The sequence below is a fragment of the Megascapheus bottae genome, chromosome 5, assembly GCF_031878675.1.
Source record: "Megascapheus bottae isolate mThoBot1 chromosome 5, mThoBot2.hap1, whole genome shotgun sequence".
NCBI classification, from domain to species: domain Eukaryota; kingdom Metazoa; phylum Chordata; class Mammalia; order Rodentia; family Geomyidae; genus Megascapheus; species Megascapheus bottae.
The window spans coordinates 28748570-28765656 of record NC_143513.1 but is presented as its reverse complement, the minus strand read 5'-3'; the positions used below and the strand labels follow the sequence as shown (position 1 = coordinate 28765656).

Genomic DNA, 17087 nt, shown 5'->3' with positions numbered 1-17087 from the left:
CTATTGATTAAGATGAAATATCTTTCCATTTACTTGGGTCATTTGTATTTTCCAAGTTTATTCTATTTCACAGCTTGAGAATTATAATTCTTTGTGTATATTTGTGTGTGTGTGTGTGTGTGTGTGTGTGTGTGTGTGTGTGTGTGTGTGTGAGTGTGCCAGTGCTTCATTTTGAACACTGGGCCTGGACACTGTCCTTTAGCTTTTCTCATTCAAAGCAGATACTCTACTACTTTAGATACGTCTCCACTTTCAGGATTTTTGTGGTTAATTGGTGATAAATGTCTCCCAAATTTGGCTGCTTTGGTGGGCTTTGAACAGAAATCCTCAGAAACCACCCGATTGCTTAGTTAAAATTATAGGCATGACCCATCATTTTCTTTCCCTTCCTCCCTCCCTTTTTCCCTCTCTCCCTCCCCCTTCCTTCCCTCCTCCCACTCTCCCTCCCTCCTTTCCTTTCTTTTTTCTTTTTGTTGTCCCTCTTTGTCTTTCTTTATTTTTCTTTCTTTCTCACTCCTTTCTCTCACTCTTTTCCTTTATTTTGTTATTTTATCTTTTATTTTTAAATTTCATTTTATTGTAAGGATGAAGTCATAAGGGTTACAGTTACATAAGTAAAGTAATGAGCACATTTCTTGTGGAACATAGTTAATGTACATTGTGCCCCCCTGTAAAACTCCCTCCCCCAAGTTATAAAATTCATTTCTATCTTCATTTAATCTTTTATATCAGATAGCAGTTTCAATAATTGCTCTTTTATTTTGTGGCATAGCCATTAATACAACTAGATTTTTCTTGAATCACTCTTTCAGGATATCCGGTGAGTGTGTGTGTGTGTGTGTGTGTGTGTATGTGTGTGTGTGTATGTGTGTGTGTATTTGTGTACATCTGTGGATGTCCATATGCTACATTGTTCCTTTGAATCTATATAAAATATATTCTACTTTACACTATTAGTTTTATTATATCTATTTTATAATTCCTAGTGTGTTAATTCCTGCATATTTATGGATCTCCATATTTTATACTTGTGATTTATAAACCGAATTTAGAGAATATATTTTGTGCATTTTAATATTTTTAATTTAATGAAATTTGCCTCTTTGATAAGTATATGGCCTTTTTAGCAGAATTTTCCTTCTGTACATGAGTTCAAAGTTTGTTCTGCTGTTGTGTATTGTGGTAAGTCTGGTTGTTAGATATTATTTTTAGATCTTCTATATTTGATAATCTTCCTAGCAGTCCTCTATATTAGAGAAAGAAATATGGAAGTCTCCAACTGCCACAGTTATTTTTCCCTTATATTTTGTCAAGCATTGTTTCATATATTTTGATTTATCTGATAGCTGAAATATTAATTCTGCTTATAAGTACTATTGATTCTTGATGAATTGTCCTAGAGGGTAACATTATCATCTGTTTTGTAGAAATTGAATTTAGTTCTCTGTCAGAAAGATGTTATAGATCAATTCTTTTTTTCCAGAAACCCCAGGGAAACACAAAGTGATTGTGGGGGGAAGAAAGAGATTAGAAGAACAGTAAACACAAATAGGAAAAGAGAGATCCAGGTTTTCTTCTTGTTGTACTTAAATTCATTTCAGCAAAACATTTAAAGTATCTGTTACATATATGTTTTCAATATACTGAAAGAAAGTAGGTTGTCTCTAGGGCAAAAAAACAATAGCTTTGGCTTTGGAGTTGGAGTATTTATAAGATGATTTGTGCAAAATTACTATGCATAGATCCACCTCCTGGATCTAAGATAATGTCTGGGTCAGGAAGTCTATGTATAATAAACATAAATATCCATCTAATCCATCCATCCACCTGTCTGTCTGTCTATGCATCCACACATATTTTTTTCTCAAAGATCTCAAGATCTGAAGATCTTCGATATCTCAGTCTATATTTAGCATCCCTTTGCTTATCAATCATGACCAACTGAAAATTCCCATTTTCATAATTCTCTCTCAGAAGTGGAGGGACCTTGGGGCCATGAGTTTGGCCTAGTGGTAGAGTGCTTTCTTTTTTGATCAGCTTCCTAGTTAGCCTCTAAGCATTATTGTTGCATCAGATGCCTTCCTTATATAACAACTGCCACTATTTAAACAATCACTGAGATGAAAAGTTGCAATGAATGACTTTTGAATCATGTGGGGGGAAATTTTTCATTAGGAGATTCTAGGGAACTTGAAGATGGGTCATCTAATGACAGTTCCCTGGGAGAGGCTTGTTGTGGTGTCATGGTATTGCTGATTTTCATGGAAGCTGTGCTTTCATGGCTTTTCTTAAGGCTTTGGGACCAGACATCTATGGAAAATTGGCGTGCTGCAACACTCATTATTCTTATCAAGATTCCAACATTTTACCTGAGTAATTTTTTCTTCTGATTATTGCAAGCTTCAGTTAATTTTCAAGTTCTGAAATTGTTGACCTTTGTGTTCATGTAATTTCTATGGAGGAATCGGTTTTCAGAAGTCTGTGTTTTCCTTGTTTTGTAAAATGTGGGGCTCATGAAATGCATTTTTTTGCCAGTCCTGGGATGGAGCTCAAGGCCTGACCTCTGTCCTTGGATATTCTCAAGGCTAGAGCTCTACCACTTGAGCCTCAGCACCACTTCCATCTTTTTTTCTATGTATGTGTTACCGAGGAATCTAACCTGGGTCTTCATGCATGCTAGGCAAGCACTCTCCCACTAGGCCAAACTCCTGGCCCCTGAAATGCATTTTGTTGGAGAATGTAAACTTGGTTGAGATTAGCATGCCATCTTGTAATTCGAGCCTCCTCTCCTCTATCCACCTCTCCTTGTATTCCACAGCACTTGTCCTAGAATGTAGCACACAGGTTTTTTTCTTCTTCTTCCAGGAAGACATTTCAACATATGTTTGCAATTAATTTATAGCCAAAAGTTTGGGAAATTCTGTTCCCACTACAAGAGATACTAACATTTGCTTTTCTGCCCTCCCTCTCCCCCCTTCCCCCCCCCCCCGCCCGTGAAATACCTACCAGCAGCATAAGAGTTGGGCATCCAGATTCTACTCTCACAAATCTGCATCCTCGTACTGATTTTAAAATCACCTTGGCATTCAAGAAGGACAGGCGGGTCCCCATAAGTATCTATGACACAAGGAAAGGACAATGGTCCCTCAGACAAAAATTCTTTCTTATCACCTTGAACAAAAGCATAAACTGAAAGAAAGACACAAGGTAAAGCTCAGTTCCCTGTCAGCATTGGCTGACTTGTTTCCACTTCCCTCCAGTGACGGAGTAATTACAACTTTTCCTGGACCTATCCAGATACCAACACTGACACAGGGAGTGATGAATCAAGACACACCTGAGTCTGGAATTGTTTAATCATTGTGCAAATATTTTCCCTGTGTCCTGTTCCTTGTTTCTAAAACCTAAAGCTCATGACTCTTCCTCAAAGATGGCAGATGATAGGCTGAAGTGCTCTCTATCTCCCATAGAAGGCTCATACTGTGAAAAATTCTCCTTCCTAAGCTCTTTAACCTGTCTTTTTAATTGTCATATAGGAGAAAGTGACTGGCCCTGACCTAAGGAATTCCTAGCATTACATTTAGAGTCTAAAACTCCCTTTTCACCACCTTGTTACTTGGCAGTGAAAGTCTGCTCACAATTCTTTTTTCCTACAATTCCTCCTATTGTTGTTTTAACAATGCAAATCATGTCATTCTAGTATAGTAATCACTTGTTGAATTTTTATACCAGCTAAGTTTTTTCATTAGAATAAAATCTCACGAGGCTAGGGTTCTAGATCTTTTACTTCATTTCATTTTTATCTATAGGATTACTGCAGTGTAACCAGCAATACACAACATCCAGTGAATGGATAGGTGGTTGACTATTATCTCATTTCTAAAAATTTAATGAGTTACAGCATCATTAAGGAATAAATATTAAGTTAAAACTTAATGATACACTAAATAGAGCCTTTAAAAGACATTTAATGTGCCATTTCAAAACATCTTTATATCTTTCTTGTGAACACCAGGATGCATGTTTACATGCGGCTTTGCTGCTACAAGTCAAGAGAAAACACTTCATTAAATAACATAATCTGGTTAATTTCCAAATTCTTTTGTCTTTAACAACCCAAAACTGAAGTCTCGAATGCATTTTGACACGTATCCATTAACTTGAAATTTTGAGGAACTAGAGTTTAAAGTAATGTCAAAAATTTTTGAGATTCAAGTAAGACAAATTTTATTCTTATTTTTTCTAACATTTTTCCTCTAATCCTATGCTATTCTTTACTAATGTGACTAAAGCCTAATTTAATCATCATTGATTAACGGGCTCTTTTCTTTGTAAAATTTTTGAAGTAGCATTGTACTTTGTATGAAAATATGACATTTTTCAAGAAACATCAATTTTTTGATGAAAATTCACTATGTAACTGAAATTAAATACCAAAATGCGCACATGTCTGTGAAAGTTTACCTTGTCTTATATTGCTTGTATTGTCACAACAAAGTTTATAGTTAGGTTTATTTTCATTTCTAACTTTTTGCCTGGTATTATTGTGCTTTCTCATTCATATCTTAAAGATATTGTTATTTTACTGTAAATTAGACCAGGCATAAGATGACTGTGGAAAGTCCAATGTGGCCATGGGAAATCAACAGCAATGCCACCGGCTGTATCTTCTTGTATACATGATACTGACACTCTATTTGATGAGCATGCAAATAGTATTTGCAAGCTAACATAACCTAGAAACCTCATTATTGAGGTAAATCCTGAGTAAATCCTAAAATGACAAGAAAGGGCATTTGTTACACTGAGGACTGAATTGCTTCCATGTGTTGAATTAATTTGTATATGTATCTTGAAACAAGAGAAGATCTCAAATTCCTCTTAGCCTTAGTGAACCATCATATACTTTATGCTATTTTGTGCAGTATCAATGGTCATGTATAATTCAAGGCTGTCTCCCATCTAACTACTCCATGGTCTAAATAATTATTTTGAAGGAAACTTGACTATGTTCTCTGTAATTTCTAAATCTTAAAACATTTTTGTTTAGGTAAATTCTCTTCATACTTTAATAAAATTGAAAAAAAACCTGTTACCAAGAAAATACACAAAGATAAAAGGTTTATTAAAAAAAAAAATACTCTGATAGCACATGTTCATACAGTAAGAATACCAAATGGCAAATTCTGCTATTCATATTTTTCTCTGGTGATATTATTGTAACCACCATGATAGCATTATTGATAAAACACAAATGTGAGGGCTTAAGGGACAGCATAAACAATACAAATAGAGTATGCCCACAGAAGCTGAAACTATTCAAAATCTATGGCCACCTATGATAAACTTGGCGTACCTGTCCACAGGGATTACCAGAACATTCGAAGCATGTGAAGGAAAATGTGTAGGAAAACAGGATTACCATGTGTAGGAAACTGGCTACAGTAATCCTTTCTATAATACCTCAAATATGGAAGTGAATACAATTCTTAACAATAATAAAATTATCAAATTAAATATAATTAAATATAAATATATATACATATTTATAGCCAGGCACTGGTAACTAATGCTTGTAATCCTAGCTATTCAGGAGGCTGAGATCTGAGGATCGTGGTTCAAAGTCAGCCCTGGTATAAAATACCATGATTCTTTCCTCTAAATAATGGCCAAAAACCAGAAGTGGAGCTGCAGTTCATATGATAGAGTGCTAGCCTTGAAGAAAGAAAGAAAAGAAAAGAAAGAAAAGGAAGGAAGGAAGAAAGGAAGGAAGGAAGGAAGGAAGGAAGGAAGGAAGGAAGGAAGGAAGGGAGGGAGGGAGGGAGGGAGGGAGGGAGGGAAGAAAGAAAGAAAGAAAGAAAGAAAGAAAGAAAGAAAGAAAGAAAGAAAGAAAGAAAGAAAAGAAAGAAAGAAAGAAGGAAAGAAAGGAAAAAGAGGGTCAGCACCAATGTCTTAAGTTCACGTCACAGGATTGGAAAGTAAATGAACAGAGAGACAAATAAATATAATTTTCAATAAAATATTATAGAACTGAAAGTAAATTAGATCAGTTATTAAGAAATTTGTGAATGAATCTCTGTATATTGAGCACAAGGAAACATGCCATGTAGCTAATGATTCCATTCACGTTAGTTTAAACTTGTAGATATAAATCTACCTATGCTGTTCCAGTGGAAATGAATGCTGGAAGAAATTATAAGGATATTTTTTAGTCAATGATAGTGCCTTCCACTGACTTCTTGGTCTAAATCATTTGTTCTTAAATGGCAAATATATAACACGAATGTGGCTTTTCCCATCTTGACTCTGGCCCAAGAAAAAGACAACACAATATAATCACTAGTGTCACACACTGCAAGATTAATAGAATTTTGCAAGTTGGTTACAAAGATGAGCTAGATAATCTAGTGTGATAAAAGGTTGAGCAGTGGAAACAAAAGTTAATTTGATAGATAAACAGAAGGAAGGGCATTTCTATGCAAGCCTTCTTGGTGTCAAAGATTCCTTAACATAAACTAGACATGGAAATGGATTACTCCTTGTAAGAAACAATGAGTTCAATATTAGGGCAAGATCTGGAATAAAAGCAATATTTAAGGTGCATGTAGGATGAGGAATAAAATGAAAAAATAAGATTACTGGAAAGTGAGACCAACAAAGTGAAATAAGAGCCATCCAGATTCAACTTTTAAGATCTGAGAGGGCTGAAATGAGCGACCTGTGCATGTACATGCTCAGGCTTGCACACAAGCATCCAGAACATCATTGAAGTGATTGCTGTGCTTAGCCATTTTTGATGGTTTAGTGTCCACCAGACTTCTCAAACACAATAGGCTCTGTCCAGGTTTAAAGTTTACATTGGACAATCATGATGGAAGTACATACATCAGGAAGTAGCACAGCAACAGCATGATCAAAATTAAATAAATTCTTGTGATGCCAAGACCTGTTTCCAATATCCCTACTGTTATGGGATCAGTAGTTCAAGAGGGAAGGAACAGAAGTGAGTGTAGCCTAAGCAAGCATGGGGAAGTCAAGAGCTCTGGGATATTTCTCATTTTCATGCCAATTAGTTCCACAGCTCTGAGGGCAATCAGTAACCTCCCATTCTTCAAACCTGCAGCATTAATATGTTTCAGTGTTTTTACTCTTACCTAAAAGTCCCTACATTGAGGCTTGTGGTCACTGCTAATATTTTCATTTGTTTTGCATCTGGGAAAATATTTCTTATCATTTTATGAGCTTCCTGGGGGACAGAAATCCAATAACAAATCCTCAGTGCCTGTAGGCTACAGAAAAGACCACAGATCTCCATGCTAATCTCTTTCTTTCAGTGACCAATACAAATGTTAAATTCACATATAATATCCCAAGTCTTGATGAGTTGGATTCAATACTTCTCAAATGATGGCAACAGGGAAGGCATCAATGAAACCCTGAACTAAATATCACAAAGGTGGGATTTATAAGAGTAAAGCAAGTCTTCAAACTCTGGAAGCAGCGCAGAAAGTTTAGAAGAATGAAGACTGAAGTTTAGTGAAATCTTCCAGTGGAAAATTACTTACTACCACTCCTTCCAATAGTCTACCCATTTATAACACATTTACAGTATGTTCCATGTTAACAGTTTGTTTATGAAATTAAACAAGATGAATATATGTTCCCTACTATGCATCTAGTATATGATAAGTGGTTAATTTTTTAATCTTCTTAGTATTATTAATTTTTAAGTAAAATACCATCGGTACAGATTTTCCCCAGTTTCTGAGTTTTATTACCAACAATATAGTATTTAAATCACACACTTTAGTAACCTCTGTGTGTGTGTTTGTTGCATCCCTGCCTTCTTAACCCATCATATCCTTACCTCTTTCTATCTCAGTAAATATGGAAAACATTGTCAAATATATACAGTAGCCATTTATGCTAGAGGAAGAATTAACTTAAGGTAGTATTGTGTTCTAATTATGATTTTGATTAGATGCTTGTGAGAGAGCATACTGTACATTTTAATCTCAGACTTTACATAAGAAATAGGAAGACTATTCTTGATGAATATGGGATCACATTTTAAGAATCTTTTTAAGTGAAAACTTTGAAATATAGTATAAATATATATATATACAATTTGATATTTTTATTCCCTTAGGCTTCAGATATTATTCTATGGCACTTTCAGACTGAGAAATATAATCATTCAGTGCATTCAGTGATTCAAATTAAATTACAATACAGAAAGATGAGGGATCTGATGCAAATGGTAAAAGTTGTATTCAACAACTACCTGACCCAGTGATTATTTCCCAGCATGGCCACAAAAATATACATGTAAAAATTTTTTAGGCCAAGCTAAATTGTGATGTTACTCAAGATATTTTTAAATTATTGTGCTATTGTTGATGTGTTTGTGGTGTGTGTGTGTGTGTGTGTGTGTGTGTGTGTGTGAGAGAGAGAGAGAGAGAGAGAGAGAGAGAGAGAAAGAGACAGAGAGAGAGAGAGAGAGAGTGTGTGTGTGTGTGTGTGTGTGTGTGTGTGTGTGTGTGTGTGTCATGGTAAAGGCCTGAACAAAGTGCCTTTTACCTTAGCTTGTTTTATAGCTCAACACTGGCACTCTACCACTTGAGCCACACCTCCCCTTCTTGTTTTTTAAATGGTTAATAGAAGATCATCTCAGGAACTTGGTTTCTCTCTTTCCCCTACCCCCCACAGTCATCCTCAGATATCACCCTCTCCAATAGCTAGGATTACAAGCATAAGCTACAAGTACCTGTCTCCATTTCAATTTTAGTTTCAAAGTAAGGAGAACCAAACTTTGCCAGCCCTAAAGGTACAGGAGAAATCAATTTGGATCAGAGATTTTTGTCTGGTTTTCCACTAGGTAGATAACTTGCCAGCGAATGTTACAGAACAAAATACGTATGGAATTTGAGCTGAATAGGAACTTGCCATCTATATGATCAATTTTATTTTTCCCATTAGTAACAGTTTAATTTACACTTAATGGTTGGAATGAATGTATGTAAAATGGAGGTAAACATTGTAAAATATGTTTGGTACCTGCTTTTCAATATATTGAACTGGGGATGTTGTTCTGAGAAGACTGTGAGGCTTCCCCCTAATCTACTTGGGAGTAATGTCGAGTGCTCTGCATCTTTTGAATATGATTACTTTTCAAACTCTTGCATATGGTGATGAATGCCTGCAGATTCGAGATAAACCAAATCTCATAAAATACTGAAGAGAATATTCTAGTCCTGTTGGCACAGAAGAAAATGAAGATGTTCCAGGCAATCCTTCCACACCGCCCCTCTACCCCCAACCACATATCCTGGTACTCTTCAGCTTCAAAACTGCAGCAACCTTTAGTGATGCCTGAATCCAATTTTCCTTAATGTTAAAATGTATTCAAGGTTCAAAGCATTTCCAAGTCTACTTGAGCTGATAAGAGAAAGTATACATTAAGGGGTGCAGCAGATTTAGTATTTAATCCTCTACTGGAAAAGCTTTGCCTATGGGAATGTGCTAACTTTCTAAAAGCAGCAGAACAAGATGAGGTGCAGTTGGTGAATAGGCATTGGACACAGATTCCTGTATGTATCTAGGTTTTGCTCTATTGTAAATCTCTGCTGGGAGAGCCCAAAGATTCTACTGATTATAATAAGTGAGGGAAACCACTGAGCCTATGTTCCTTTGAGTCTGGCTTACTTCACTTAATATGATTTTTTCTAAGACTTTCCATTTCCTTACAAATGGGGCAATATCATTCTTTCTGACAGCTTGCTATGACATTTTTAAGAAAAAAATATTTGCCTCATGCCATTTTCCTAAGTTGCTTTAAGCCATGACCCCTGAATTGACTTTGGAATTCAAATAAAATATCCTTTCAATGATCTTATGCTGTAGAGTAAGTTTTCATTTTCTGAATCAATGAGTGAGATGACATCCATGGAAAAATCAGCTTGGAATTCCTGGCCCTATCACCACTGCATATGAGCAAGTGTATGAATAAGGAGAGGTTTGGAGAAGATATGAGAAGCAAAGATCATAACAGAGTTACAGATACATCAGCAAACAGGCCTACTGTAGATGACCCAGATAGACCACTTACTGGGATGATTCCAGACTGATATTTGATCAGGGGATATCTCAAGATTTTAGTAGGTACTGTGTCTTTAGAGTTTCACATCATTCTTTTCTTATACTGCACATGCTCTCTGTATACATGTTTTATATGCAAGTGAGAAGGCTCTACATAAGTGATAAAATGATTAAGTGCTCTCCCAAGAAAAAGAAGCAGTGAGGGAGATTCACAGTCATAATTGCTCCACTGTACCTGCTAGAGCTGGGGGGAGGCAGGTGAAGCAATTATTGTGAAATTCCTGCTGCCACTTACATAGTTTACATTTACTGAGCTGCAGTTATACATCAGACTCCAGGAAAAATGATTAAATATATAACATAGAGAAATGAACATGCAGCTTTTTAAATGGCATAAAATGATATCTCTTATAAAGCTGGTTTGCCTTCAATCAATGCATTCCACCATTGCAGTGACATAGATAGGTAAGCCAACAGAGGTGCCATTTGAACCTGTAGCTATGTGAAGATGCACACTTCATTGTTTGAACCTATTATTTAACTCCAATAATACACAAATAGGTATATTTCCTAACTCCTCAGAGGATGATTTAAAGGTTACAGGTATAATGAGAGGTTACAGGGTGATGAGAAGAATATTGAACTCACAGCCAATGTTCAATAAATATTCATCTGTGTATTAGATACTAGTGTTATGGTGTAAAGCTAAACTTTTTATATAAGATAAGGCAGGATAGAAGCAAGAATCATTTGCTAGCTAGACACATCTTATTATTCAGATCAAATTTTCATAAAGTTGGTAAAATCCAATACCAAAGCAGAGATATAACTCTTCAGTGACATTATAATTCTGAAACTTGTTTTTGTTACTACTCCGCCATTTTTGTTGTTCTAAGAAAGAGAAACAACTTCTTTATAAAATTAATAATTCTGAAACATTGGTACCCTTTTGATGTAACTCTCTGATCAGTTCATCATTAGTTCATCATCAGTGAGTTCATTTTGAACTCACTAATCTTAAAGGTGGTAGAAATTCATTGGAATTATTTTTTAAGAAATATAAATAGGACAGAGAATATTTCCTCTAGTTTGTATAAATATGTTAGAGAGGAATATAAATTGTTTCCAAGTCTCTTTTAGGAAGTGTTAAAGAAAGATTCTACTAAGGTATCTATATAAAATTTATATCAAAATAATATATCAGGTAACATATCTATGTGCCAGTTGCTATGGCTACTTCAGTTTTAATTGAATAAATGTTAGAAGAAGATCATAGTGCTCATGTTTTCTGTTTCTATAACAGCATATACATGATGCAGTGATTTCTTTCTTTTTTCTTTAAAAATGTTATTTCAATTTTATTGATGTACAGAGGGATTACATTTATATATGTAAAGTAGCAAGTACATTTCTTGTCCAACATTGTTACCCCCCAATTTTTTCTTCCATTTTTTCTGTCCCTTTCCTGCCCCAATTTGTAAAGTTCACATCCAACATATTAACTTTTGAGTATTGCTGTCACACTGATTATAGTGGTTTATAAGTTCATGATTCTGGAAAGTGTGATGTCAAAATTTGGGCAGCTCCATTTTGCTGTGAGCTTGTAGCCTCTCCTCAAAGGGCAAAATGAAAACTAGAAGGACAAATGTGTGTGCAACTTAGTGTGAGTTACTTTATAACCACCCATTTAAGGGGAAAAGGCATAAAATAATTTATTGGGGCTCCACTCTCAGGAACCAAACTCCTTCCAATAGATCCCACCTCCTAACACCATCATGTTGAATTAGATTGATTCCAGTGCAGACTTTTGGGGGACACTCTCAAACCATAGCTTAGTATGTCCTGATTATTTTATTTTATATTAATGATCACAGCTAGCATATTCCATAGACTGAAATTTATTGAATCTTAATATGTACACATTCATTACTTCAGAGAAAAATCCCTGGGTTATGATATCCTATTTTTGTAGATCAGTATTAATTTCTTTTTTCTTCTTTTTTTCCTTTTCCATATATGTTTATTGTAATTAATAGAAGGGTTATATTATAGTCACCAGATAGAAGGTGCATTAATTCACAAACATTGATAACCTTTTCATACCTTGGTCCCCATTTCCCTCCCTCCACCCCACCCCTCATATGGTTTTTCCCCCTTCCATATCCAATTTCAAATAACCAAATACACATATATACAATATATCAGATAACAAGGTGAAATACTGTAACAATATGAGATAACCAAGGGACAACAAAAGAGATGAGAGATAACTACATTAAGGACAACAATCATTCATTATATGGCTTTTGTTTCTATATAATGGAGGTCCTTCCATTTAGAATCATACTATATGGTTTTATGTATCTAGGTTTTTTTTCTACTGTAAATCTCTGCTAGGAGAGCCCAAGGTTTCTACTATATCAGTAGTAATTTCTAACATCAATGTACAATGTGCTATTTGAAATATTGTTGGATTAAAAATTATTTTTAAGAAAATAAAAACAGTTCTGAGGTTGTCTGAAAATAATTTGGAGAGAAGAATAAGAGAATATTTAGGAATTACTTGGCACTCTAAAACAAAAAAATAACCAGGTACATCTAGGCACATAGAAGATTTTCATGAAGTCATTTACTTGATTAGAACCTTCTGAGTACATGCTACAGACATGATGCTATAAGTATTGGTAGAAACAGGCACAGAAGTTTTTTTTTCTTTCTTATAATTTTCACCTTATAATGTGGAAGACAAATACTGAACCTGTAATTAACTGGCAGGGAATTTCAGAACGCAGAAGTTTGTGTTGTTAATATGATTTATTAAAGGTGGACCTAAATTTAGTGTGATCAGTGATGGTTTCATAGAACAGAATGAGTTCTTTGAAACACTGAACATAGAATTCCTACCAAACCTACACATATAATTTGTTGTTTTTGCTGTCATTGTTTGTGTTGCTACTGAAACTTAAACTTAGATCTGACCCTCAGCTCTTTCATTTGAGCCTAGTCCTCTGCCACTTGAGACTTATGCCCCCTTCTGGATTTTTATAATGTTTGCGAATGAGTATATCACAAACTTTTCTCCCCAGGCTGGTTTAGAACCACAATGGTCAAATCTCAGCCGAGGATTATAACTAGAATCAAGCGTGAACCAACAGCACCCAGCTGATGAAAATTCTATTTCCGTACATATATTGTAAGTAATAGTGATGATAAGCTTATTTCTTCCTGAAGATTTGGACCATTCAGAGTTACCAAGCAATTTCCATTCACTGCCCCATCTTTCCTGAATCCATACCTGTGTGGGGCTCCCTGCAGCTCCCTTTATTCATGATGAGGGAATTGGGTATCTTAGATCCACTTTATTCTCATTCATCTACTACAGAATGCTGCCTCTGCATAAGAGTGGACAACTTTCCCATATATTCAGGCTTTTCCTCAACAATCACCGTTTAGTTCCACATTGGCAGTCAGACCCACTGGATTGAGAGGATCACCATACTCTGATCCCCAAAGAGAAACAGTTTTCAAGTTTATTTATTTTGCTGTTGCTATTATGTTTTATCTATTTCCTTCTCAAGCATACCATTCTTACATTCAAGAATATATTTCAATGCCAGAAATGTCATCTACAGAGAACTTGGGTTTACAAAGTCAGCCATATTGAAAGTTAGCAATGAGCTGTAATTATTGTCATGAGGATATACACTTTACAACGTGATCTTATATAGACAGACACAATATTAGTTCTGAACAGAGCAGTAAAGCTCAAATCTCAGCCAGTTTTTTAATTTTTTCCCTCTTATTAAAAATGATTTTTATTGATCTAGAATTGATTCACCCCACTGACATTATTAAAAATACTAACAAGCAAGTGACTGTACTGGAACTCATAGGCAATAGCCAGTGCTTTATTACACTGATGTAAGGTTGCATTGTTGAGTACAACTAGCATTTCTTAGCCTAGGTCATATTATAACTCTCCCCCCTTTCTTAAAACAAGTTTTTGTTTTGTTTTGTTTTTTCTCTGATGACCACCAGTGCAGAATGTAAATTTCATTATGTACCACACACATTTGTGTATTCAGCATGTGTCTCTCTCTCTTTTTTTTGCCAGTCCTGGGTCTTGAGCTCAGGGTCTGAGCACTGTCCTTGGGCTTTCTCAAGACTAGAACTCTGTCACTTGAGGCACAGCACTGCTTCTGGCTTTTTCCTATGTATGTGGTACCGAGGAATCAAATCTGGGTCTTCGTGCATGCTAAGCAAGCACTCTTACCACTAAGCCAAACTCCCAGCCAATGTGTATCTCTTTTTTACAAAAGAAGTGAGAGATATTTTTTATCATCCAAGAATCCACTTGCCAACCTGTTGGTGTTGATTTCACATATTGTGAACTCATGTTCCATATCAATCTTTGCAAAAGTGATCAAGTTAAAAAAGCAGGAAGGAAAAAGTGGCCCTGTCCATAGAGTCACCTTTGAGATCAGCACTTCAGTGCAGAATTAATTGGCTCATTACCTCTGCACACCATTGTCCAAGGGCTACGTATAGCTAACACTCTTAAACAGGTGTTGGAAATACCCCAGGGAGATGAAGAATTTGCCATTGCATTCTACTAAACAATCTGACAGGGCATATTAAAAGTCACTCACAGCCAAAACATGGCCATGCTTTTGTGTAATAGTCTGGGTGGTATAGCATTTTACATAGTAGCACAGAGAATTGATTCTGAGGCATTTTACCAAAGAACATACCTTTAATTGAGCATTAATTGAGATTACATATGTTAATGCAACTATTTTTATTATCTTTAATTGTACAAAGGAGTTGATAAAGTAGTTTATCAACACAGTGCATATTGATCAATGTCACTCCTCTAACATTCTCATTCATCCCTGCCCAACCCACTCCTATCCTCACAATAATCAATTTTATTTAAGATATTTGTTGAAGTTTTGTCTGCATCTCCTACTTTCCACATCTCACTCCTTTCAAGTATCCTCTTCCTGTTGTTTATTTTGTTGGACTTTGACTTTCTTGAATGTACTATATATCAGGTAGTATATTTGTGTACACTTAGTTCCATCCATCGTATTAACTTGTAAGTTTATAAACTAAACCTAGCTTCCATATATAAAGAAAAACATGCATCCTTTTTCTCTCTGGGCTTTACTTCACTTCTGAATTTTTTTCTTGGTGATTTGTTACATTTGTTACAGAATTAAATAGTCACTATCTTTTGTTTGAGTTTGAGAGTTCTTCAATTTTTAGTCTTTGCATATTGCCCAGCAAGCTGTTCATTTTGTATCAGAGAATTACTAAGAATCGCTTGTCTTTTCAGTGCATTGAATGTTAATGTAAACACCAGGGATTGCGGTATGTACCAACAATTCTTAATTTACCTTTTGCCTGTGATCTTTAAATATGAAGTTTTATAATCCAGCTTGCTCTCTTAGGCAATTTACTTAGAAATACATTTCAGAAGGAAGGCTTATTTTAAATATTTGTTTCAGATGCTCAATTATATAAGCACCATTTACTTAGTCCAAAGAAAATTCTCTGCTATGTTTGGCATAAAGACTTTTACATACTCTGTCTTGATATAGGAAATTCAGAGTTTATGATGACCAGTTCATCATGGTTATTTGAAATCTAATATTTATCGGACATGCAATTCTGGAAGACAGTGTGAATACAATCAGTTTCTTTTCTTGTGGCAATGTGCTTATGAAATATCAATTAAAGATCAGTGTCAACTATGCAGCCTTGAGGGAATGGAAAAATCCAAGCCATGCGAATTCAGTCATTATATTCGACATATATTACATAAGAAGTTGAGCTACATATCTTGAATGTATGGATGGGATGGAATGAGGGGGAGGAAGAGAAGACACTGATCTTGATGCAGTGGACTCCTATCTGACCTGTTGAATCAAAACTCATAAAAAATCAATTTTTTAAGAAAGAAAAGGAAAAAAATAATATATCCAAGGTATGGAATAAATCCTCTGAAAAGGGAAAAACTACAGACACACAGACACACAAATGAAGCAAAGCAGAGATTTCTGAGTATGTTTGGGGTGGAGCACTGCAAGGCAAACGCCTCCTGGGGACACCAATCAGCCTGGAAGGGAAAGAACTTCTCAAGGTGGCTTCTTCCTCCTCTCTCTATCCTACCAAAGTCAGGTTGAAACTTCTACCAGAGTCTGTATTTTCCTTTTCTCTTTCCGAGACCAGATTGAGTTGTGTACACAGAGGAGGATAGAAGCAGGCCTGAAAGGAAGACAAAGTCTGAGAGACCCTGAGGGGAGGGTCCTCTCCCAAGTTAATCTTCCTCCTTATCACCAGGCACTCCATACGATCCCAGATGGCCCAATTGAAAAGATTGGCCACCATTAACGCGGAGCATGTTAAGACCTCCCAGACCTTCTCAGCCCGGGGATCTGAAATCTCCAAAACTCTTCTTTTATATCTAGACGCTTTGAGCGCCGGGTCCTTCTTGGTGTGAGTTTGCCCCATCTTTTTAGGGAGACCCCTACCTCGTCACTTGGCTTGCCGATGGTTCTGCCTCTAATGAGCCTTCTTTTCGTGTCCCATGTTCGGGCGCCAGAATGTCAGGGGTTTTTAGTCCTTCTTGCCTCCTGACCCCCAAGAGAACACTCCCTGACTAAGATGAGACCGAGAAAGGTTAGGGCCGACTGGCCGCCTTCACCCAGCCCTCCCTTGCAGGAGGACAGACAGACGCACCAGGGAGATCCATCATGGCAGGAACTGCTTTATTGGGAAAATACAATGGGTAGGTATAGGATGCAGGAGCCTATCAGCATAGAGGTGGGCATGGCAGGGGGAGGTAGGTGCTGTCTGAGAGGGTGGCTGGGCCAATCCCAGAGTTAGAGTAGCCTTACTTTAAATCACAAACCACAGCCAAGCCTCCCGACCAGGTGACAGGCAGGTTGGATCTCAAGACCAGGAAATGAGCCCATTTTCCTGAT

At 36.2% G+C, this 17087-nt stretch overlaps 1 pseudogene; it reads right to left on the bottom strand.

The window, feature by feature from the left end:
• LOC150063162 (influenza virus NS1A-binding protein homolog) overlaps positions 1-16614 on the bottom strand; it is a 71928-nt pseudogene extending 55314 nt beyond the window's left edge.
• Between the last annotated feature and the right edge of the window lie 473 nt (positions 16615-17087).